Below are 16,234 nucleotides of genomic sequence, written 5' to 3'. Positions count from 1 at the left end.
AGCACACCCAGTTCAGTGCACAAATTAACTCCCGCTCCTTTTGAAGGGTCCCGGCGAGCCAAAAGGTCCCTTGAATGTGAACAAACCAGCAATTTAGCTACAAATTCAATAGCAGGCACGACCAGGGGGCGAGAAAGGAGGGTCACAAAAAAGCCGGATTTATGAATGTGGTCGGGGCCATCAAGGAAAGGAGATTTTAAGACCTTGCCTCACCCACCTTCCCTCTGCCCCCAACAATATGGCTTTCCCAGCTTTGAGGATCAAGGTCACCAACTCTGACCTCTGGCAAAGAACTCCCCCCCCAGGGCCCTCCTTTTGTCAAGATTACTGGGACCTGGGAAAAATGTGGGGCTGCCCCCTTCCTAGGCTATTGAAGATCCTGTCCTTTAGGGCCTGTTAAATTTGCAGCTGGGGCAGTTTGTTCCAGAATACCAGAGTAACAGAGTCGGAAGAGACCTTGGAGGTCTTCTATCTAGCCCAACCCCCTGCTCAAGCAGGAGACCCTATACCAGGGGTAGGCAACCTCGGCTCTTTTATGACTCGTGGACTTCAACTCCCAGAATTCCTGAGCCAGCATAGCTGGCTCAGGAATTCTGGGAGTTGAAGTCCACGAGTCATAAAAGAGCCGAGGTTGCCGACCCCTGCCCTATACCATTTCGGGCAAATGGTGTGTCCAATCTCTTCTTGAAAAACTCCAATGTTGGAGCACCTACAATTTCTGAAGGCAAGACATTCCACTGGTTAATTGTTCTGTCAGAAAGTTTCTCCTTAATTCCAGGTTGCTTCTCTCCTTGATTAGTTTCCATCCATTGCTTCTTGGCCTGCCTTCAGCTGCATTGGAGAATAGCTTGACCCCTCTCTTCTTTGTGGCAGCCCCTGAGATACTGGAAGACTGCTATCATGTCACACCCCCCCTCCCCTCAGTCCTTCTTTTATTAATCCTTCCCTCTCCTCTTGGGCTGGCAAATGCCCCCCCTCTCCCCCCCCCATGGTCCTTCAGCAGACATTCACAAAGAAGCATCAACCAGAGGCCTCCTCAAATACTGGTTTTGGCTCTGCATGACCTTCAGGTCATCCAGAAGAGTGACAGAGTAGATTTTCCTCAGGCTGGAAAGAGAGATCGAAGGTCCAAATGTAGGATCTTGACACACAAGGCAGGCACAACTTTTTATTTATTTTATTTATTTTTATTACATTTATATCCCGCCCTTCTCCGAAGACTCAGGGCGGCTTACAAGCTTAGCAGTAGCCTTCATTCTATGTATATGCCTGCTTATTAGGGCTTTCACACACACCCCAAGCGGCATTATTACAAAGTCAGCTTAATTGCCCCCAACAATCTGGGTCCTCATTTTACCTACCTCGGAAGGATGGAAGGCTGAGTCAACCTTGAGCCTGGTGGGACTCGAACCTGCACTAATTGCAGGCAGCTGATGTTACTTAAGGAGGCATTAGCCCACTGCTCCACCAAGGCTCCTTTTTGCACTGCTCAAAACCTTTTTAAAAATTTTCCGCACAACGACTGGGATTCCTGCTCTCAAAATGTGCCACAGCCACCAGCTGGAACAGCACTGTTGACTTAGAGATAGTCCTTGGCTTACAACCACAGGTTTATGACCATTCAAAAGTAACAACAGCACAGAAAAAATGTATGACCGTTTCTCACACTTATGACCATGGCAGGATCCCCATGGTCACGTGATCAAAATGCCGATACTTGGCAGCTGACTCTTTATTTATGACACTTGCAGGGTCCCAGGGTCATGTGAACCCCTTTTTGCGACTTCCTGACAAGCGAAGCCAATGGGAAAGCCGTATTCACTTAATAACCATGTTAAGAATTTAACAACTGCTGTGATTCACTTAACAACTGTGCAGAGAAAGGTCATAAAACAGGGCAAAACCTATTTAGCAAACATCTTTGCTTCAAAATTGTGATGGTGGACTCCCTGTATCTGTGGATCTGTGGAACAGGCTGCATTTCCAGATGGGATGGGCTCATCTGAAAGCATTTCAAGTGAAGTACTAATACCACTTTACAATGCTTTGGTAAGGCCACACCTGGAATACTGCATCCAGTTTTGGTCACCACGATGTAAAAAAGATGTCGAGACTCTAGAAAGGGTACAGAGAAGAGCAACAAAGATGATTGGGGGACCGGAGGCTAAAACATATAGGGAACGGTTGCTGGAATTGGGTATGTGTAGCTTAACGAAGAGAAGGGTGAGGGGTGACAGGATAGCAGTGTTTCAATATCTCAGGGGCTGCCAGAAAGAAGAGGGAGTCAAGCTATTCTCCAAAGCACCTGAAGGCAGGACAAGGAGCAACGGATGGAAACTAATCAAGGAGAGAAGCAACCTAGAACTAAGGAAAAATTCCCTGACAGTTAGAACAATTAACCAGTGGAACAACCTGCCTCCAGAAGCTGTGAATGCTCCAACACTGGAAGTTTTTAAGAAGAGACTGGATAGCCATTTGCCTGAAATGGTATAGGGTTTCCTGCCTGAGCAGGGGGTTGGACTAGATGACCTCCAAGGTCCCTTCCAACAACAACTTCTTTCTTCTTCTTCTTCTTCTTCTTCTTCTTCTTCTTCTTCTTCTTCTTCTTCTTCTTCTTATTATTATTATTATTATTATTATTATTATTATTATTATTATTATTATTATTATTATTATTATTATTCTCAATCCAGACTAATTAAACAACTTTTTGCCGGGGTAGAAGGAACACGAGAGATTCAGAGGGCAGAGCCATCTTCAATCCCGCTCAAAAGTTGCTGCAAGAAACAAAGAATTTATACTTGTGGCACCACACCCACACAACCATCCTCTCAGCTGTGCCCAGTGGTGTTTTTTTATTTTTATTCTTTGGTGTCTCTAAATGTCAGAAGTAAATCAAGCTTCACATCAAAGGACATTAAGCAGGAAGAGAAAGACGAGGGAGCAGCTGGCCAGCACTTCTGCTCAAGAGGCATGGAAGACCTTCCCCTTCGCCTCTCCAGGCACAGGAGACTTTGGGTGTCCAAACACTCTTGCAGCCAAGAGGCCGGCAGCGAATGCAGCTCTGGAGATCATTAGGCGCCCGCTTAGTGCCACATTGTCAGCCCCTTACCCCCTGCGCTGAGCCCCCCCAAGCCATCTCGGACCCCTCGGTTTTTCACTGGGGAGGAAAACCGCTTCCAGGGTTGGCCTCTGTACTCTTGATATAGCATGTAAAATGCACTTTTATGGCATGCCACTCAGTGGGGACCTTGGTGCGCTCCGGGCCTGGTTGCTTTCTTGCAGAGATTTCATGACCCAACTATCTGATATCATCAGTGCTAGAAGGGAGTGAGGTTTGCTTTCCGTTTATGCACTAGTGGCTTACCCTGTCAATGTGGGTGGGAGTGTTGTTTCGTTTCTGTTGTTTACAAAGGCAAGCCACTTGTGTATAGCCAGAGAGCAAACCCCATACCCTTCTAGCACTGATGATGTTACCTAGTTGGGTCATATGAGAGGTCTGCAGGAAAACAACCTAGCTTGGAGAGCACCAAGGACCCCACAGTCCTCCTCCTCCTCCTCCTCTTCCTCCTCCTCCCTTATAGCACAGATGATATTACCTAGTTGGGTCATGAAAGGTCTGCAGGAAAACAACCTAGCTGGGAGAGCACCAAGGACCCCACAGTCATTCTCCTCCTCCTCCTCCTCCTCCTCCTCCTCCTCCTCCTCCTCCTCCTCCTCCTCCTCCTCCTCCCTGCAAACCTCCCTCCCTTCTAGCACTGATGATGTTACCTATATGGGTCATGAAACATCTGCAAGAAAACTACCAAGCTCAGAGAGCACCAAGGACCCCATAATTCTCCTCCTCCTCCTCCTCCCTTATAGCACAGATGATATTACCTAGTTGGGTCATGAAAGGTCTGCATCAAAACAACCTAGCTCAGAGAACACCAAGGACCCCACAATTCTCCTCCTCCTCCTCCTCCTCCTCCCCACAAATCCACTCCCTTCTAGCACTGATAATGTTCCTTAGTTGCAAGAAACATTTGCAAGAAAAAAAAATCAAGCTCAGTGAGCACCAAGGACCCCACACTTTAGCCCTGAGCTACAAATATTCTCTTTTATTACTCTCTCTCTCTCTCTCTCTCTCCCCCCCCCCCCCGTCTCTCAATACTAGACCAATAATCCAGGAGTAAACATTGTTCCAACTGACCCTGAGCTACAAGTATTCTCTCCTATCGGTGCCACTATTTTGTCAATCAGCCCCAAACTTTCCATTCCCTTCTGTGCTGCCCCCCCTCCCCGCTCTGAAAGACCCTCCAAAGACCAGAAAATCTGGATAGGCGGGGGGGGGGGGGAGGCAAAAGACATCTGCAGTTCAGCGCATCTCCTCCACCAGCCTTTTTTTTTTATCCCGCTGGCAAGCTAAGCATAGGAGATTTTTCTCACAGATTAACCGAGAGGGGAGTGATTCTTTTTTAAATTATCCTTAATGAGCTCTTTGACTTACATAATAAAAACAAAGCTGGAGGTGCCAAAACATCGCTAAGACGCAACAGCCCTGGAAGCGTTGGGAGGCCCCCAAAGGGGGTTTTCTGGGGCAGAAATGCAAAAGGGAAGCGCAGGCTTTCTCAGAAAGTCTGCTTTTTTGGGGGTGGGGGGGAAGAGGAAGAAGCCACTCTGCTTCTGAAGCTGCGGAGGGGCTTAGAGAGACAGGCCTTTTGCAAAGTGGGTCTCAGAAATTTCCAGACAGCGAGAACAATTAAACGGTGGAACGACTTGCCTCCAGAAGTTACGGGTGCTCCATCACTGGAGGTTTTTTAAGAAGACCCTGGAGCAGCCATTTGTCTGGAATGGAATCAGGTCTCCTCCTCGAGGAACCTCCAAGGACCCTTACAACTCTGTTCTTCTGTTAATCAATCAATGGGGCGGCTCGACTCCAGAAGTCGTGGATGCTTCATTGCTGGAGGCTTTTAAAAAGAGACTGGACAGCCATTTGGTATAAGGTCTCCTGCTGGAGCAGGGGACTGGACTAGAAGACCTCTAAGGTCCCTTCCGAGTCTGCTATTCTGTTAACCAGTGGGACAGCTTGTCTGCAGAGGTTGTGGAAGCTTTCAAAAAGAGATTGGACAGCCATTTGACCAGGATGGTATAGGACCATGGTGGCGAACCCATGGCACGCGTGCCACAGGTGGCACGCAGAGCCCTCTCTGCGGGCACGCGCGCCATTGCCCTAGGCCTTCAGCTGGGTTTTATAAAACCTTTTCGCTTTAGGCCTCCGCCACCGTGTGCAAAAACAAAAAAAGATTCAATCAATTTCAACGTCTTGGGGGGGGGGGAAGATCTCGCAAAGTTTGGAATTGATTGATTGAACTTTTTAGTCCCACCCAGTCTGCCGTTACCACTGCAGCCACACCCAGCCAATGGGCCACGCCTAGCCAATGGGCCACACCCACCCGGTACCCCACGATAAAATAAGTGGGTGTTGGGTTGCAGTTTGGGTACTCGGTCTCTAAAAGGTTCGCCATCACTGGTATAGGATCTGCTGCTTGAGTAGGGGGTTGGACTAGAAGATCTCCAAGGACCCTTCTAACTCTGGTAATCTGTTATTCTGTTGAAAATCCGTCCTCCCTCCCAGGCACAGGGAGATCACCAGCCTTCTTTTCCAGAGCCAGGCAGGTCACCCACTGTGGGGTCCCTGTCCCAGCCTTGAAAAGCCCTCTCTTTCCCCCCCCCTCACCTCCTATTCGATTTAATTCATCAATGTGGGGCATTTTTGAAAGCTCCACTCTCTGACCCCTGGGTGGGAGGTTTGACATCACAAGAATCACCTGACAATTCAGCTTGACTGATCGCTTTTCCCCAGGAGGGGATGGGGGCAGGGAGGCAAAAGGGGGAGGGGGAGAGAAGGCTCCTTAGCCGAGAGGGGAAGGGGGAAGGGGCTGAGACATTGGTCTGGGGGAAAAAGGGCTGAGGGCAGTGAATAGATCTGTCCATCAAGCTGGAATGAAGAAGGAGTCAAGAGGGCCCTAATGAGATTCAGCCACCAAAGATCTCATGAAGGTTAAGGGGCCTTTCAGAAGAAAGAAGGAAGAAAGGAACACAATGCTAAACTTTTAGCCTCTGTGTGTTTGTGTGTGGGGTGTGTGTGTGTGCGCGCGCGTGTGTGCGTGTGTGCATGTGTGCGTGTGTGTGTGTGTGTGTGTGTTTTAAAGGACTTCCTAAACGCTGCTGGTCATTGTTCACGGTCACTCAAAGCAAGCACCTCCCGGTGATAATTTTTTTTCCCCCCTTAGATTATCAAAATATAGAATACAAAAAGACAAACAAAAATGAGAGTCATTGGGGGGGGGGAAAGCATTGACTTCTGACTCTGTTTGGTGCGGCAGAATAAGCTGATGACATACAAATCTGAACTTTTTACTTTTAGAAGTAGTCCTCAACTTACAACAGTTCGCTTAGTGGCCGTTCAAAGATACAACGGCCCTGAAAAAAAGTGACTTAGGACCTTTCTTCGCTGCAGCCTCCCCAGGGTCACATGATCAAAATTCAGACACTTGGCAAGTGGTTCACATTTATCACCGTTGCAGCCTCTCCAGGGTCGTGCGATTCCCTTTTGCGACCTTCTGACAAGCAAAGTCAAGGGGTGGGGGGGATCCAGATTCACTTAACAACCATGTCACTAACTTAACAACTGCAGTGACTCACTGAACAACTGCGGCAGGCAAAATCGTAAAATGGGAAGAAAACTCGCTTTAACAAATGTCTTGCTTAGCAACGGAAATTTTGGGTTCAATTGCGGGCGTAACTCAAGCACTATTTTATTTTTATTTATTTTTAATTTTATTTTAATTCCATTTATATCCCGCCCTTCTCCGAAGACTCAGGACAGCTTACAAGCTTAGCAGTAGCCTTCATTCTATGTATATGCCTGCTTATTAGGGCTTTCACACACACACACCCCCAAGCGGCATTATTACAAAGTCAGCTTAATTGCCCCCAACAATCTGGGTCCTCATTTTACCTACCTCGGAAGGATGGAAGGCTGAGTCAACCTTGAGCCTGGTGGGACTCGAACCTGCACTAATTGTAGGCAGCTGGTGTTACTTAAGGAGGCATCAGCCCACTGCTCCACCATACATAAGAGTATATACTGGCCACCTCTATAACAGCAAACCTATCTAATCAGCAAAACCCACAATCAAAAGTTTCAATTTTTGGCTTTTGTTTTTTTTTTAATCTCAAGCACAAAAGCCAGAAGCGGTTTCCAAGCAGAAACGCAACGAACTGTCTCAAAGCAAGCAACTCCCGTGGTCCTTCCTGCCCTGGCTAGCATCTGGAGGGATCTGGAGTAACCAGAAATGAAACTTCAACTTCTCAAGTCCCTAACCCCTGCACTTCATGGTAAGGGAAAATTCAACTTGGCAGAAAAGCGATTCAAATTCCCAAATATTTTGGGCTCGGGACTGTGAAGGGTTCTTCTGTGCCATCAGAAAACTTTCTGCCAGCATTTTAGGCTCCAGATGGTGCCTTTCTCTGTTTCAGCGGTTCAGTTGACAGAGCCAAGGGGGATGCACAGTTTTAAAAGATGTGGGCATTAAATGGAAAAATAAAATAAAATGGGCTTTATTGAAATGTTGTTTATTGAATGTGTTCTGAAAAGCATCAAAGTGTTACACGTTTACATAGAGCACTGATGATGTTACCTGGTTGGGTAATGAAATGTCTGCAAGCTCAGAGAGCCCCAAGGACCTCAAAGAACTCCTCCTCCTCCTCCTCCTCCTCCTCCTCCTCCTCCTCCTCCTCCTCCTCTCTACAAATCTCCCTCCCTTGTAGCACTGATGTTGCCACCAAGTTGGGTAGTGAAACGTCTGCAAGAAAACCACCAGTCTCAAGAGAACAACCTAGAGCACAGGTCTGCAACCTGCGGCTCCGGAGCCACATGCGGCTCTTTCAGCCGTCTCCTGTGGCTCCCGGTCCTCTGCCATGTGCAGTCCAAAAAAAAAAAAGTGGGACTAAAAAAGTTCAACCAATCAATTCAAATTTGCAGGGTAGGTGCATATCTCGCCTTGGCTCCACTCTTCAAACCCTGTTCTGCACATGCGCGCATGTACGCGCATGCACACACATTTTTTGCGGCTCCCAGTTTTTCCTTTTGTGAGGGAACCGGTTCCGAATGGCTCTTTCACTGTTTCAGGTTGCTGACCCCTGACCTAGAGTATTAAATGTCTGCAAGAAAACAATCAAGTTCCTCCTCTTCTCCACAAATCCCTGTGCTTCTAGCACTGACGATGCCACCTAGTTGGGTAGTGAAATGTCCGCAAGAAAACCACCAGTCTCAGAGAGCACCAAGGACCCTTTAAATCATGGGTCTTCAAACTCGTCCCTTTTATGCTGGCTGAGGAATTCTGGGAGTTGAAGTCCATGAGTCATAAAAGGGCCGAGTTTGAAGACCCCTGCTTTAAATACTACTTGACAAGGGCCCACTAGGAGAGTAAGCCCAGATGAGGTGGGGGAGCATGACTTGTGGCCAACCTCTTTACAAGAAGCGTAGAAAACAGAACGTTCAAAGTTATTAATCTAGCTCAGTTGTTTTCAGAGTTGGCAAACTCTAAAATGTGGGGACTTCCAACTCCCAGAATTCCCCAGCCAGAATTCTGGCAGTTGAAGTCTACACATCTTTGAGTTGCCCACTTTGGGGGGGAAAAAACAAAAAAACCCACCACTTCAAACTAGATCAGGGCTCAGACTCAAACTAGATCAAGCTGGCTGGGGAATTCAGGCAGCTGAAGTCCACAAGTCTCAAAGCTGCCAAGTTTGGAGACTCCCAAACTAGATCAACCAAGCTCTCCTTGCTTCCCACTGCCTGGCAGAGGAAGACATCCAAAGAAAGTGTGTGGCAACCAAAACCCATTTCTGCACTGCCACCAGAGCATGTGGACAACATTAGCCCTGGAATTAGCCGGGAAGGGCATGAACTAAGAAGCATCCATCTTCTAAAGCTTTGGTGGCAGCAGCGGTTGCTTTGAAGTCATCCGCCTTGGGGCAGGCTGCTTGGAGAGGCCTCAGATCTTAACACTTACCCGCCCCCCACGCCAAGAGGCCAGGGACCCCATTAGAATTGTAAATGACACTGGGAAAAGGGGGTGACCAGCCCTCCTCCTCTTCCTCCTCCTCCTCCTCCTCCTCCTCCTCCTCCTCCTCCTCCTCCTCCTCCTCCTCTCCCTCCATCTTCCCGGGAGGCAGAAAGAAAGTCATGGCTTCACAGAGGAACAGAATAATAAGAGTTGGAAGGACTTTGGAGGGCTTTTAATCTAGTCCACAGGTCTGCAACCCACGGCTCCGGAGCCGCATGCGGCTCTTTCAGCCGACTCCTGCGGCTCCCAGTCCTCTGCCATGTGCAGTCAAAAAAAAAAAAAAAGTGGGACTAAAAAAGTTCAACCAATCAATTCAAATTTGCAGGGTAGGTGCATATCTCGCCTTGGCTCCACTCTTCAAACCCTGTTCTGCGCATGCGCACATGTACGCGCATGCGCACACATTTTTTGCGGCTCCCAGTTTTTCCTTTTTTGAGGGAACCGGTTCCGAATGGCTCTTTCCCTGTTTCAGGTTGCTGACCCCTGATCTAGTCCATCCCCTGCTCAAGCATTTCAGACAAATTTCTGTCCAATCCCTTCTTGAAAACCTCCAGTGATGAGGGAGGGAGGGAGGGAGGGAGGGAGGGAGGGAGGGAGGAAGGAAGGAAGGAAGGAAGGAAGGAAGGAAGGAAGGAAGGAAGGAGATGGGAATGAGAGGGAGGGAGGGAGGGAAGGAAGGAAGGAAGGAAGGAAGGAAGGAAGGAGATGGGAATGAGAGGGAGGGAGGGAGGGAGGGAAGGAAGGAAGGAAGGAAGGAAGGAAGGAAGGAAGGAAGGAAGGAAGGAAGGAAGGAAGGAAGGAAAGAAGGAGATGGGAATGAGAGGAAGGGAGGGAGGGAGGGAGGAAGAAAGGAAGGAAGGAAGGAAGGAAGGAAGGAAGGAAGGAGATGGCAATGAGAGGAAGGGAGGGAGGGAGGGAGGAAGGAAGGAAGGAAGGAAGGAAGGAAGGAAGGAAGGAAGGAAGGAAGGAATAGCAGAACAACAGAGTTGGACCTTGGAGGTCTTCTAGTCCATCCCCTGCTCAAAGCAGGAGACCCTATACCACTCTGGACAAATGGCTGTCCAATTTCTTGTCTATGGAGATCCTCAGCCATCCAGGTCATGCTTGTCTCAAAGGTGCTTTTCCCACAAGGCAACTGGGCTTTCTTGGTTTTTTTTCCCCTTTGAAAACGTTTTGCTTCTCCTCTAAGAAGCTTCTTCAGTTCGAAGAAGATGAGGAATCGAAGAAGCTTCTTGGATGAAAAGGAAAACTTAAAAAAAAAACACCAAGAAAATCCAGTTGCGTTTTGGAAAAGTAGCTTTGGGATGTCCAGTCTCTTCTTGAAAACCTCCAGTGACGGAAGCACCCACACCTTCGGAAGGCAAGTCGTTCCACTGGTTAACTGTCTTCACTGCCAGGAAGTTTCTCCTGATTTCTAGAAGTTGCTTCTCTCCTTGATTAGTTTCCATCCATTGCTTCTTGTCCTGCCCTCAGATGCTTTGGGGAGCAAGTTGACCCCCTCCTCTTTGTGGCAATACTTCAAATGGCAGCCAGTTGCTTGGCCACCATCCCTTTGATGCCTGTAGGCAACAGCCTTGACAGAAAGGGCCCCACCTAAGGTGGAAGAGGTCCCTGTTGTGTCCCAAGCACTGGCAGGTATTTCCCTGCTCTGCTGGTTCAGCCATGTCCAACTTTCCAAAATGGCTTGGCTATCCTGATCATTTGCCCAAGTTCCCACCCTCAGATTCAGCCTCTGGATAGGCAGGATTCCCAGAGAGAATCTTGTCCATATCTCGCATTGCTTCCTATGGGTCTACCCAAACTCTCCTTGCTGACACCCATAGAATCAAAATCAAGTGAAGCATTGTTGTTGTTGTTAGTTGCGAAGTCGTGTCCAACCCATCGCGACCCCATGGACAACATTCCTCCAGGCCTTCCTGTCCTCTACCATCTTCTGGAGTCCATTTAGGCTCACGCCTACTGCTTCAGTGACTTCATTCAGCCACCTCATTCTCTGTCGTCCCCTTCTTCTCTTGCCCTCAACCTTTCCCAGCATTAGGCTCTTCTCCAGTGAGTCCTTCCTTCTCATTAGGTGGCCAAAGTATTTGAGTTTCAGCTTCAGGATCTGGCCTTCTAAAGAGCAGTCAGGGTTGATCTCCTCTAGGACTGACCAGTTTGATCGCCTTGCAGTCCAAGGGACTTGCAGGAGTCTTCTCCAGCACCATAGTTCAAAGTGAAGCATTAGTACTGTTTTATAAAGCCCTAGTAAGGCCATGCCTGGAATACTGCATCCAGTTTTGGTCATTACGATATAAAGAAAAAGTTGAGAGTTTGGAAAAAGTGCAGACAACAGCAACTAAGATGATTAAACGCCTGGAGACTAAAACATACGAAAAACACTTGCAGGAATTGGGAATGGCCAGTCTAGAGAAAAGAAAGACTAGGGGGGAGATGATAGCAGGATTCCAATATTTGAGGGGCTGCCCCAAAGAAGGGGGGGTCAACTTATTTTCCAAAGCACCAGAAGGCAGGACAAACAGCAATGGATGGAAACTAATCAAGGAGAGAAGCCACCTGGAATTAAGAAGAAACTTCCCAACAGTGAGGACAATTAACTAGTGGAACAGCTTTGCCTTCAGATGTTGTAGGTCCTTCATCACTGGAGATTTTTATGAAGAGACTGGACAGTCACTTGTCTGAAATGGTATAGGGTCTCCTGCTTGAGCAGGGGGCTGGACTAGGGACTAGGTCCCTTCCAGCTGTAGATAGATAGATAGATAGATAGATAGATAGATAGATAGATAGATAGATAGATAGATAGATAGATAGATAGACAGACAGACAGACAGACAGACAGACAGACAGACAGACAGACAGACAGACAGACAGACAGACAGACAACCTTTATTGTCATTTTTTTTACTGTGGGCACAATGGCACACATTCAAAATGAAATTTAGTTGCTTGCTCTCAAGTGTACACATACATAACGCCCATTTAAACATACTATAAACAGCATATGTATAGACCTACGCCCTTACATATAAGCAACGTATAAATGTTAATCACTCTCCATCTAGAATTCATAACAGGAGGAGGAAGTTTAGAGTTTGCAAGATTGATACTGTATGGAACAAAATACTGTATTCTGATTCTCTCTTCTGCCAAGCTCCAAAGATTTGCCCTACTCGCCCTTCAGCCTTCCCCCCCCCCCCAAAGCCTTTGATCTCACGGACTTGACACCCCGTGACCTTTCCCAGTGCTCCACAGCCCCTGCCTGGAGAAAGGGGCAGGGGGTGGAGGTGGCGAAGCCATCTCCAGCCTCAGCCAGGATGGTGCACTGATTCTCCCCCCCTTCCTGAAGCTTCCACCCTCGCCTTCCTACAAGCAAACCCAACTTCTCCAGTTAAAGCCAACTGTGGAACAAGTTGAGGCAGCTCCTGTCAGACTGTCAATCAGGTTTAATTAAGATTCGCTCGGCTTATCTGGTTCCCTTAAACAAGATAGAATTTGCAACTGTCTCTCTCCAAGGGGGGTGGGGGTGGGGCCAAGAGAGAGCTGCTGAAAACTCACAGCTCCAATTTCTCCTAACAGAACAGACCACTGAGCTGTATAAAACCCATCTTTACCAGCATTGGTACGACTGCCATCTTGTTTTTTGGGTTTTTTTTGACCACCCCCTTTAGACACCACTCCTCGCTTCAAGAAATACACTTCAGGTGGGAAAATTCCCCATCGGCAAACAAATAACACTAAAAATGAGGGAGGCTTTGGAGAAAATATCTGCAGAAGGGCATCTCTCCATCTATGACCCCACCAGGAAGGTCCACCTGCCAGCAATCTGCAAACCCAAGTATCAAGGTTAGAATTCAGAATACAGAATAACAGAAAGAGACCGTGGAGTTCTTCTAGTCCAGCCCCCTGTTTGAGCAGGAGACTCTATACCTGTTCTGTACCAGCCTGCTACCGGCCCTGCAGAAAAGGCAGGGACAACCCCTTTACAAACGGCAAGAGGCTGGAATTAAGCCTGCCAAATTTATTAACATAAAACAGAGCAAAACAAGACACCAACCATGAAACAGGAGCTATGAAACAGGAACTATTCAAGCGGTTGCCTTCAGCAAACCAGCCCTCCCACACATTCCCCTTTTATACAATTCAGGGCGTGGCTTCTCTCTGCCTCCTTCCGAGGTGCCCCATTGCCTTCCTCTGTTTACTCCTGATTGACTGCCTCCTGCATCGGGCGTCCTTGAACAGGGCCAGCTGTGGGTCATCTTCATCCACGCTGTCAGGCTCACACAGCTGGGTCTCTGTCGTGACCAGGTGGGAGGGGCCTGGCTGAGGGCTCTCATCCGCAAGCTCTCCAACCCCCTCAGCAAGCTCTTCAACACCCCTCTCCTCCTCTGAGTCGTCCGACCCAAATGCCGAACCCACAGGCTGACCCTGAATCACAACAATACCATTTTAGACAGGTTTTCTTAAAACCTTCCAGAGATGAAGCACCCACAACTTCTGGTGGCAAGTTGTTCTGCTAGTTAATTGTTCTCACTGTTAGGAAGTTTCTCCTTCATTCCAGGTGGCTTCTCTCCATGATTAGTTTCCATCCATTGTTTCTTCTCCTGCCTTCAGGTGCTTTGGAAAATAAGTTGATCCCCTCTTCTTTGTGGCAGCCCCTCAAATATTGAAACACTACTATCGTGTCACCCCTAGTCCTTCTCTTTGTTAGACTAGACGTCCCCAGTTCCCACAACTGTTCTTTATGTGTTTTCGCCTCCAGCCCCCTACTCATCTTGGCTGCTCTTCTCTGCACCCTTTCTAGAGTCTCAACAGCAACAATTGGTGTCCAAGAACACGTCCTCCCCACCTCACCCCATCAAGTCACAGTTCTACTGTATTACACAAGATATCTGCTCTGATCTTCAGGTCTTGAGAATGCTCATTTCTAATATTCAGGGTGAATGCCTCTAAGAGACTAATCTGGACAGAAGGATGAGGCCCTTCTTATTTCCAAAATTTCTTGTGCACTTTGTTATGGTTGATTAGTGTTTCTGGCAGTGAATTTCACTGATTGATTATTCCAATAAAATTGAAGTCCCAACGCCATTTCTAAGAACGAACTTTTAAGAAATTTACATTCTACTCTATCAAAGGGGATTAGGCTTTTTCTGTGTCTAGCATATTAACTTCTCTTCCAATTGAATCAGATGTGTTCCTTCTAAGCTTGGAGATTACATGCACAACCTCACACTGCTTTGTTTATAAAGTTTCAAACCATGCTGAGGAAACTAGGAATATAGCTTCTTATTTTGAGTTCAACAATGCAGTACAACTCTGATTATTTATCCAGGTCCTCTCTTGTCTTTCGGATAAAGAGAAGTTTGTTTCTAACAGGCAAGAATGTTTATATTTGTGAGCATCTTAGTATAAATACAGCATAGATTTTATGCCAGGGTTCTTCAAACTTGGCCCTTTTATGACTTGTGGACTTCAGCTCCCAGAATTCCTCAGCCAGCATGTCGAGGGCCAAGTTTGAAGACCCCTGTTTTATACTCATTAAAGCATTTTTCAGATCCAAGACTATTCTAACCTGGAATCTTATTATTTTAAAAGTGTAATTTTTATATTTAAATGTTTCCTACTTAATTTTCTATTTTTACTTTTTTGAGGCTCAGTTGTGCATCACAATAACCAACAATTTCAGAATTGCCAGTTATTAAATGCATAAACAGAAAACTAATATTCTACTAAAACTGGGTTTCACAAACTTTGCACTACTGCAATAAACAATCTATGAAACTCCTCGATAAACGTAAGGATAAAATAAAAATAAAACTTCACTGAGGTTAGGATTGAAGTTGGGGAAGCACTAAGAATATATTGCTAATTTTTAAAAGTTGGCTTTCAATCCCTCGATGAAGTAAAAGAATAATAAAACCATACAGGCTTATAAAATCAAAGTGATAGAAATATTGGATTTCACTAACTTTTGCAGACATTCCAAAGCCTATAGATTTACTATTAGAAGTCTGGAGATGCTGAAGAAATAAAACCATTTTGAGAGAGGCAAATCCACATAAGATGAGTGTGAATAGATGGCCACTATTTATCCTTGGGAGCCATAGGTCCTTGACTTACAATAGTTTATTTAGTGACCGTTCAAAGTTACAACAGCCCTGAAAATAGTTACTTATGACAATTTTTCACACGACAGTTGCAGCATCCTCATGGTCATGTGATCAAAATTTGGACGCTTGGCAACTGGTTCATATTTATGACGGTCACAATGTCCTGGGGTCACGTGATCTCCTTTTGCGATCTTCTGACACGCAAAATCAATAGGAAGCCAGATTCACTTAACAACCACGTGACTGAGCAACTGCAGTGATTCACTTAACAACCGTGGCAAGAAAGGTTGTAAAATGGGGCAAAAGCCACTTAATACAGGAATTTGGGGCTGAATTGTGGGTGTTAAGTTGAGGACTATCTATATACAGATAGATGAATAAGTGTGGAGATTCTTTGAGCAAACTTGTCGATCAGAAGGTCGGCAGTTTGGCGGGTCAAATCCCGAGTGCCGCATAGCAGAGTGAGCGCCTGTTACTCGTCCCAGCTTCTGCCAACCTAGCAGTTCGAAAGCACGTAAAAATGCAAGTAGAAAAATAGGGACCACTACGGTGGGAAGGTAACAGCGTTCCGTGCGCCTTTGGCATCTAGTCATGCCGGCCACGTGACCACGGAGACGTCCTCGGACAAGCGCTGGCTCTTCGCCTTTGAAACGGAGATGAGCACCGGCCCCTAGAGTCGGAAATGACTAGCACGCATGTGCGGGGGAACCTTTACCTTTACCTTTTTACCTCCCTGAACTAGTTTGAACGTAATTTCCTTTGCACCTGCCTTCATCTAAATTTTCATTAAGGCACCTATTCCAATCTCTAGCCTAGCTTATATTAGGTAAAGGTAAAGGTTCCCCTGCACATGCGTGCTAGTCGTTTCCAACTCTAGGGGCCGGTGCTCATCTCCGTTTCAAAGCCGAAGAGCCAGCGCTTGTCCGAGGACGCCTCCGTGGTCATGTGGCCGGCATGACTAGATGCCAAAGGCGCACGGAACACTGTTACCTTCCCACTGTAGTGGTTTCTACT

General features: G+C 47.0%; 1 protein-coding gene across 3 annotated transcripts in view; it reads right to left on the bottom strand.

Moving 5' to 3' along the window:
- The window catches only part of CNTFR (ciliary neurotrophic factor receptor), a gene marked incomplete at its 3' end in the record, with an annotated part of 353,983 nt that overhangs the window by 283,096 nt on the left and 54,653 nt on the right, over nucleotides 1-16,234 (bottom strand). The window lies entirely within an intron of this gene.

This window comes from Vipera berus (genome assembly GCF_964194415.1).
Source record: "Vipera berus genome assembly, chromosome: 2".
NCBI classification, from domain to species: domain Eukaryota; kingdom Metazoa; phylum Chordata; class Lepidosauria; order Squamata; family Viperidae; genus Vipera; species Vipera berus.
Note: the sequence above shows the minus strand (reverse complement) of the source record. Positions and strands in the feature narration are given on the sequence as shown.